Below are 9,632 nucleotides of genomic sequence, written 5' to 3' on the forward strand. Positions count from 1 at the left end.
CCCCCAGTTCTGGTTCTATCTCTTGAACTCCCGACTGGCCATGTGCTTTTTTCACGCTCCAGACTGGAAGCTCCTCGGGTAGGGCAGGATTTCCCCCGACTCCTGGCGCCTGGTCCAGCCCAGGATACAATGAGGGCTGGAGGAGGGAAGTGGGAAGGTCTCCTGGCGGGGATTTCCGGGAGAGCTGCAGGAAGTCAGAGCCCAGCACCCAGAGGCCTCCGCCATGGCAGCTCCCTTCCCTGCCCCAAACCCCGAGCCTTGGGGTTCAACTTTGCACTCACTGCTGAGGAAATGACAAGCGAAGCTCCCAGTTCCAAGAACCGGTGTATAATATGAAACTAAAAGCACCAAAAGAGAACATAGGAGGGTTTCTGATTCACTTTGGAGTTAGACCTTTCTATGACTCAAAACCAGAAATCATAACAAACCAACTATATATCCATATCCTTCTCCCCCCCCTCTCGCTCTCTCTCTCTCTATATATATATACACATAGATATAGATATATAGATAGATAGATATAGATATAGATATATGTATAACTACATAGAGATAGATAGATAGATAGATAGATAGATAGATAGATAGATGATAGATAGATAGATAGATATCTTTTAGACTTTTGTTTCAGAGCGGAAGGGAGAGGGAGAGAAAGGTAGAAACATCAACGGTGAGGCCCAGCTGGTGTGTTCAGTGGTTGAGGGTCGACCTATGAACCAGGAGGTCATGGTTTGATTCCTGGTCAGGGCACATGCCCAGGCTGTGGGTTCGATCCCCAGTGTGGGGCGTGCAGGAGGCAGCCAATCAATGATTCTCTCTCATCATTGATGTTTCTATCTTTCTCTCCCTCACCTTTCCTCTCTGAAATCAATTTAAAATATCTTTAAAAAGAGAAACATCAATGAGTATCTTAGGTATTCTCAGAATACCCGAGCCTTCAGCACAACCCTGTGGGACAAGATAGCAATATCTATCAAACACACTTGGGTTAGGCAGAATTCTAAGGTGACCCTCATTGGCTTTCACCTTTGGGTGATCCCTTGTGTGGGGGCAGAATCTGTGAATATGATGAAAACATGAACTCTGGGGTTATGTCCCATTATATGGCAAAAGAGATTTTTTAGATGTAAGTAAAGTCCTAAATCAGTTGATTTTTAAGGTAGAGACATGACCATGAGTGGGCTGGACTTGATCAGGAAAGGCCTTGAAAAATTTTTTCTGGCCGGTCTCAGAAGGAGAAGTCAGAGATTTAAATCATGAAGCATGAGAAGAATTCATTGCGCCATTTCGGGGAAGCCACGTAAAGAATGTAGGTGTCATCTAAGAGCTGAGAAGGCACCCAGCTGATAGCCAGCAAAAAAACAGAGACCACAGTCCTACAACCACCAGGAACCAAACTTGGCCAATGTCGGGAATGAGCTTGGAGATTGATTTCCCCCAGAGCCTCCAACTGAGGACCAAGCCTTGCCAACACCTTGATTGTGTCCTCAGCAGAGAACCCAGCCACCCTCAGGCCAGACTTCTGACCAACAGACTGTTCGTTAATAAATGGGTGTTATTTTAAGCTGCTGAGTTTTTGGTAATTTGTTATGCAGCAATAGAAAACTAATACAGTACCTACAACCTAGCAATCCACGTTGGGGAATTTATTCTGCAGATATATTTGCGTGTATATGGAACAATACATGTACGTGATTATTGCAACATTATTGTGACGCCAAAAAGAAAAAAAAATCTAGTAACAACTAAAATGTCCATCAATAGGAAATTGTTAAATAAATTATTTCAATCTCTACAATAGAAACCATGCAGTAATATGAAAGGAGGAAGCTCTATTTGCTGATAAGGATCTGTAAGACGCATGCCTAGTGGGAAAAGGCAGCGCAGTGATGTAGTTTGTTACCTTTTATGTGAAAAGGGCATTAAGAACATCTATTCATTTGTGTACTTGCATAAAGAACTTCCAAAGGAATACCTAAGGTACTCATACAAAGTGGTGACCTGCCGGGGTTGGGGATGAGGAGTCAGAAGAGGGCAAATGAGGCACCTGAGGCAGGGTGAGACTTTGTTCTATGGTTAAAAAAAATGTTTTTATTGGTTTTAGTGAGAGAGGAAGGGAGAGGGAGAGGGAGAGGGAGAGAAATAGCTATCGGCTCCCTTCTGCAGCTCCCTACAGGACATTGAGCCCACAACCTGGGCATGTGCCCTGATTGGGCATAGAACCAGCGACCTCTCTGTGCATGCGATGATGCTCAACCAACTGAGCCACACTGGCCAGGACTCTTCCATGCTTTTTATATAGATTTTTGAGCAATGAGAATGTAGTAATTCATTAATTTAAAAATAAAACAAAACCAATTGTTTTAAAATGAATCGGTGGGGCACTGCCTCCCAGTTTCTTTCTGAACCTGAGCCTACTCCCTGGCCCTGTCTCAACAAGCTGGCTCTGGGGCACGTCATCCATGTAACCCTTGACCTCCAGCATTCCATCCTTATTCCCCTTCTGCCCCAGGGGGGACTAGAGACAAGAATTCACATGGCTGTGGGAGTGAATCATCTCTCTGGGACTCCGTTTTCCCATCAGTGAAAATGGAGATAATAAAGTTCACAAAGTGGCTGCAGGATGAGATGATTCATGTCATGTGACCAGCCCATAGAAGGTGCCCAGCCCGTGGCAGATGCTCACAGCGTTTGAGGTGGCTGGGGTGCAGGAGAGACCGTTCCTTGTAGAGGGAGTTTACCAAGCGCACAGTAGGTGGACAAGAAATGAAGGACCCCTTTCTTTCCCCCTCACTTGCTTTGAGAATATGGCCCAATTCCTCCCTCCCTGTCGCCGTTCCTTCATTTGTAAATGAGAGGGTTAGAATGAATGAACTATCTGATTTATAAGTTTTAGAGCCCTTGGTGACTAGGGAGAGCTCCCTCCCATGTCATAGATGGGTTAGTGAGGCCCAGACAGAGCGGCAGCTTGTTCAAGATCAGAGGCAGTGCCAAGACTGGTACTCACTCCCATCCAGGGCCTTGGCCTGAGATCTGCCCAAGCACATCTGTGCCCAAGCAGCCATGCGGTGGCACAGGAGACTCTCCCGATCTTCCCAGCTTCTGGTTGTTACTATAGAAGGGCTGCTGCCCACCCAGCCTCGAGTTTGGAGGAGCCAGCTCCCCAGCCCCTCCCTGGCATCTGTCCCCACCAGTGGGAGACACGGAGTCACACGAATGCTTTACAGGCGTCCCTTGGAGACAGCACCCTCGGGGTGGGGTAGAACAACTAGGGGCTAGGGACTTCCTATGAGTTGGGGCACTTGTGACCACTGCAGTGAGCTGCCCCACGACAGCCTCTGACTTTTGGTTTCTCCCCTGAAACTCCCACGTGCCCAAGCGTATCCCTCACCTCATCCTGCTGCTCGCGGAGCTGCTGGCCTTCAGCAGTTACTTCCCTCCCTGGGCCAGCGAGAGCGGCCTTGGTTCTGACTGCCCTTCTTGTCTCTGGGATCCATGATGTTCCTCGGGATCCTGGAGCAAGATGTCAAGTCCCTTGTCCATTGAGGGTGAGGCTGGTTCCTGGTATGGAGCCTTGATTGACGTAAGTGACCTGATAGGAGATGCTGGTTGTATTGCCCACGGGGAAATATGACTTGGTCTGTCCCAGGTGTGTCCTAGGTGTCCAGGGCCCGCTGCCTGTCCGTCACTGCTCACTCCGGGAGCCTCCTGGGGACGTCCCTTACCCTCCAAGCTGATGTGCAGAGACTGGAGGGACCCCTCGAGTGTGCAAGCGTGTACAGACTCCGATCTGTCCTAAGCCTGTTGCCCGGTTCCGTCTGCTTCCCCTGTGGGTTGACCCAAGGAGCGTGAGCAGGTTTACACTCTTCTCGGGTCGTTTTACCCGGTTTGACTCACTTTGTGTCGGTTTCAGCACTTCTGTGTCTACTTGACTATTCTGACCTCATGGTGGCCTTTTTGATTTGGGTCGTTTAATAAGAGCAGAACGTTATTGTCCCCCCACCCCCACCCCAGGGCTTTACGTATATTAAGTTGCATGATCCTCACAACGACCCTGCAGGTAGGGACTGATAGTGTCCCCATTTTACACAGGGAGAAACTGAGGCACGGAGAGTTTAACAAGCTCGCCCCAGGTTTCACAGTCACTGAGAGAGGAAGCCAGGATCTGAAGCTACTCCATCTGTCTACACTCTGTGCTCTTGACCTCGATATTGGGCCCTCGCCCCTGCAGGTGAGTGTTTGAGCCTCTTTAGGTGAGTAGGTTGGTCTGAGCCAGTGGGTTCTGCTCTTCCCAACGTGAGCAGCTCTGTACTGGCTCACTCGACCAGTATATATATGGCCTTGAATTTGACACATTCCAATGGACACGTAGCTCTCAGGCCTGTGCAACCTTGAAATAGAAGACCACGGTATTAGTTTCCTAGGGCTGCTGTAACAAACTGCCTCAACCCTGGCTACTTTTGTTTTTCTTAATTGGAAAAAAATTATATTTTGGAAGAACTCACTACATAAGGTGACAGAATTCCAAAATCAAATTACATGAAAATATACATCGCCATTTTTTTGTACACTAAGTGAGAAAAATCTGAGTATAGAAGAATCAAGGCAGAGAAATATGAAGGGCTAAGGTTAGAGGGTAGATAGCATTTTTAATAGTAAACCCAGAAGTGAGGTAGAAAGCCTGTCACTGTGCATGCTGTACTCACCCAACCTTAACCTTAGGTAACCGGAGGGCAAAAGTAAAACCAAATCAGAATTTTGTATAATTGGGGTACATTTCAGCAAATTGAATTCAGAACCAACTCTTTTTAATAAACTTGGCTACTTAAAGCAACAGAAATTTATTTTTTCATAGTTCTGGAGGCCAGAAGTTCAAAATCAAGGTGTCTATACAGGGCTGTTCTCTCTCTGGAGGCCCTAGGGGAGGATCTGTTTCTTGCCTCCTCCAGCTTCTGGTGGCTCCAGGTGTTCCTTGGCTTGTGGCCGCATCACTCCAATCTCTGCATCCGTGGTCACTGGACCTCCTCCTCCTCTGTGTCCCCTGTGTGTCCCTTACAAGGACACTTGTCAGTGAATCTGGGGCCCACCCACAGATCCTTAATTACATCTGCAAGGACTCTTTCCAAATAAGGTAACATTCATAGGTTCCAGGGATTAGGACACGGCATACCTTTTTTCGGGGATTCAACCACTGAAGTCACATTACAGTATTTCCCCCTGAGGATCCAGCTCTTAAAAGTGTCTATTGGATTAGTTGTCACCCAACTATTGGGGTCCTTTTTATTTTAATATTTATTGGGGTGACATTGGTTAATAAAATTATATAGGTTTCAGGTGCACAGTTCTACAATACATCATCTGCATATTGCATTGCGTGTTTATCACCCCAAGTCCAGTCTCCTTCCATCACCATTTACCCCCCTTCACCCTCTTCTACCTCCACCCTCTCCCCTGTCCCTCTGGCAATTTCAACTATCGGGATCTTATCACTTTCTGCTTAGGGATTCAAAGGTAAAAGTGTAAAACGTGCTTGAAGCCATGGAAGAGCTTCCTGTATGTTCCAAGACCTATTTATTAACATCCCTGGCTGGGAAGATCAGGACTTGGAAATATTTCTGTAAACAGTCACTGGAAGATGTTACCAGTTTTCTAAGATGTTTGCTGCTGATAACACCAAGCTTACGATTCCTGGGGGCAGTTTCTTTAGCGAAAGTGATACTGAATTGAAGGAAAGCAGCCATTAGCTCCAAATATCCCAGCATTCCTGGCCTGGGGTTGAAAGAAACTAGCCATTTAGATATAGATGGAGACGGGGGAAATGGTGTCATTGTTCAGCAAATAGACTTCGCAAGGAAGCAGCACTTAAGGTCCCTTTGTGTTCAACTGGCCCCAAAGTACCCATGATACACAGACATTACAGAGAAGGGAAAGCTGTGTTTCTGTTTCCTACATTTCCCCAGGCTCACCGACACCCGAGGACCACACACACTGCCCAGTGTGAGAGTCCGTTTGGACCTGAGGATTTCAGCCTCTGCAGAGGCAAGTTCAGGGCTTGGGCTCCAGATCCCGTTCTGCCCCTAAGCCGTGTGACCTTGGGAAGCCATCACACAGACTGGCAGACCAGAGTCATCACAGATTCATAGTCAGCAACTTCACACGGTCCCTCCACACTCAGGCCATCCTACTGTTTCTCGAGTGGCCTTGGTTGTGAAAAGGATGTCACCCCTGGTCCTTGATCCTCCATCTTCTCCACCCCCCCTCTCCCCACCCCCATCACTTTGTCTCACTTCTATCAAAGGCCTGCTCTGTCTTCCTGGGCTCTGGTTACCCCCATCTTTACCAAGGACGTTGCTCCTGTGTAGCCCCTCCCTCCGTAGAATCAGTTCCTCCCCCTCCTACAGGTCACTGTCATCAGCATAGAGACCCAATTTCATATCCTCATATTTGGACAAAACCCTCTCTCGACCCGTCTATTCCCAGCCAGTGCCCCATTTCTCTGCGTCCCTTTGCACTGAAACTTTCTGAAAAGTTCCCGTGGTTGCTCTCTCCTATTCATTAGCTCCCGTGTGCTGGTCCAGCCATTCCAATCCAGCTTCCGTATTCACTCTGCCACTCACAAGGCTCTCATCAAGGCGGCCCCAGTCTCCTTGTTGCCAAATCTACTGGACACTTCTCTGTCCAACTGTTGGGCAATATTCCACACAGGCCAACACTCTTTCCTTGAAACACCTCTCTCTTCTCTTGGCTCCTGACAGCTCTCTCGCCTGCCTTCCTCCTTCCTCCTGCTCAACTGGCCCCAAAGTACCCACGATACACAGACATTACAGAGCTCGGTCTATGTATCATTCCTCCTCTCTGCCCAACTTCCAGTACGGGAGCCTCCCCGGGCTCAGTCCCCCTCCCTCTGGACATGTCTGAGCTGGAAATCAGCATGGGGCACATGGTACTGGGTACTCAGTACTCCATGGTCCAAGCACACCCCCAGCCTGCTCAGGTTCCAGGGAGAGAAACAGTGTCCGCCTTTCAGTGGGAGGAGCAGAGAATCTGCACCCAGCGGTCTAGACACCCAGAAGTCCTCCTGCACTTCTCCGCTCTCTCGCCCACCACAGCTGACCCTTCAGCAAGCACTGAGTCCCATCTTCAGAATAGGTCTTGAATAGGGCCGCTTCTCTTGATTTCCGCGGCCACCAGCCTCCTTCAAGCCTCAGCGTCTCTAGTCTTACACTGGCCTCCTCCCTGGCCTCTCTGACTCCACGTTGGCCTTGTAATCTGCAGAGCAGCCCGAGTGGGCTGTTGCACTTGTGAAATCTCTCTGAAGTCAGAAGTCCATTCCAGCTGCTTGCTGCTGGCCTCGGGGCCCTGCCTGATGGGCCCCAGCCCACCTCCCAGCCCCTCTTGCTCCTCTGCCCCCTTGTTCACTGTGGTGCAGCCACTCTGGGTTTTCTGCTGTTTCTCAAACAGACCAACTTGTGCCCGGCCTCGGGCTTTCGCTCATGCCCATTGGGCTTCCCGGCCCACCTTCCCCTGGGCTCCAGGAGTGGCTGCCTCCTCGGCCTGCAGGTCTCAGCTCAGCTGTCATCTCCTCTCTGAGACTTCCTGGGCCACCTCCATGCTCCAGGCTCCCAGGCCATGTACACATCTTCACAGCACTGCGCACTGTGGAGTGACTCCTTGGTATCTCTGTTTGCTCATTCATTTGTCTGTCTCCCCATTCATTTGCAGACTTCATGACAGCGGAGCCCGTGTCTGTGTGACTCAACCCTGAACACTCAGCCCCTAGCACAGAGCCCGGCACACAGTGAATGCTGGGCAGATATGCGCCGAATGAATGAGAACATCAGTGAGTAAGGCATGCCACCGCTCTGTACGACGCACTTCCACGTGGCCCCTAATCTTATCTGCCGCAAGCCCCAGCATGCTCCCGCAGAGCAACAGCCTGCCTGTCACGCAGCCCTGCGGGCAGCACTTTTATAAGGCAACCACCCGACAGCCCCAGGAGCCCGACATGTCATGACAGGGCCCAACACCCACACGGTAGGCCTGGCCCGGATCTCACTCTCAGTCCCAGGGACCACTGCTCCCAGTGCTGGGCACGTCCAGCTGACCAGTGGGACGCAAGAGACTCCCAGCCTGAACTGGAGCGCCATTTGGGACTGAAATATCTGAGCCTCCAGGCCTGGAATAGTGGGTCCTCGGTCACAGACCTGGGCTGAGCCAAGGACAATGGGTCTTTGTCTTCCCAGGAGGCTCTGCTCAGCTTCCAGGGGAGAATGGCCAGTTCTGAGCACCCAGAGCAGCTGTCAGGGGGAGGGGGAGCCCTGGACCTCTGGAGAGAGAGAGGAAGCTTGGCCTCTGCTGTGTGACCTTAGGCATGTCACTGCCTCTTTTCAGTTTCACCCCCCTCCCCACCTTTGCAGAAAGAAAAGAGCATGAGAGGACCCCGAGGGAGCATCCGGGTACAGATGGGGAAGCAAGGCCCAGAGAGGGGCAGGGTCTGCCAGTCACTGTGAGGCAGCACAGTCACCGCTGAGCCACCGCCTGCCCCTCAGGAGCGAGCCTCACCATGAGTGAGTCCTGCTGCGGCTCCTCACCTGTTGCTCTCTCTGCCTCAGGCTGTTGGACAAGAACAAGACAGAGAATGAATGAGTCACCAGGAAGGAGGAGGCCATGGAAAAGGAAAGTGGGGTTCCAGCCCCCCTCCCGGAGCCCTGCCCTTTTCCTCTCCTCTGGCCAGGCAGCCCAGTGAGTCACGAGGTTCCAGTGGGTTCAGCGCCAAGCTCCGTGCTGAGAAGGGACTGGCCACCCCCTTACACACACACACACACACACACACAGACAAGCCACGCTCTTGGCTGTGTGATCTCTTGCTCTGTGTCCCTGCCTCCTATGCACAGACGGACAGACAGGCCAGGACAGGCGGGCAGCCCAGACCCCCAAACCGACACAGACACCTAGTGAATAGGCAGACACAGATAGGGACAGTCACACAGCTATGCACACAGACACACCTGCCAACAAGCACACACATACAGGCACCAGTACACTGGCACAGGCAGGCAGACCCGTGACCAGCACAGGGGCAGCCTCCAGGCAGATGCACAGCACAGAGCAGACAAACAGACTCAGGCAGGCGCGCGCGCACACACACACACACACACACACACACACACAACACGCACTTCAAGGGGTGGCCTTCAGAGTGTGATTTGAGGCAAAGGGCAGGCCAAATGTCCCCGCTGGGCCAGCCCTCAGTCCAGGAACGCACTGAAACGGTCTATGGAGGTGGGCACGCCTCCCCTGCTGATGTGACCTTTACCAGGACGGAGAGGCCGCGTGCAGAAAGGTGGCTGGGGGTGAGATCATGGAAAGGGACTTTTCAACCAGGAAGGTGTTGAGGCCTGTGTCGGGTGACTAAAGGTGACTGGAGGGAAAGGAGCCGAGTGGTGGCAGGCAGGGAGCCTGCATTCTGGCTCTGTGACCTCAGATACAGCTGACCTCTGAGCCTCAGTTTCCTACCGAGCCTTAGTCCCAGGTGCCCGCAGGGAGCAGATGGGCTGGCTCCTGGGTGTGTCAGTGCCAATGCTGGGGCTGCAGGACAATATTCCCCCGTTCTCCACCCCCCCCCCCCCCCC

This window comes from Myotis brandtii, unplaced genomic scaffold (genome assembly GCF_000412655.1).
Source record: "Myotis brandtii unplaced genomic scaffold, ASM41265v1 scaffold555, whole genome shotgun sequence".
NCBI lineage: Eukaryota > Metazoa > Chordata > Mammalia > Chiroptera > Vespertilionidae > Myotis > Myotis brandtii.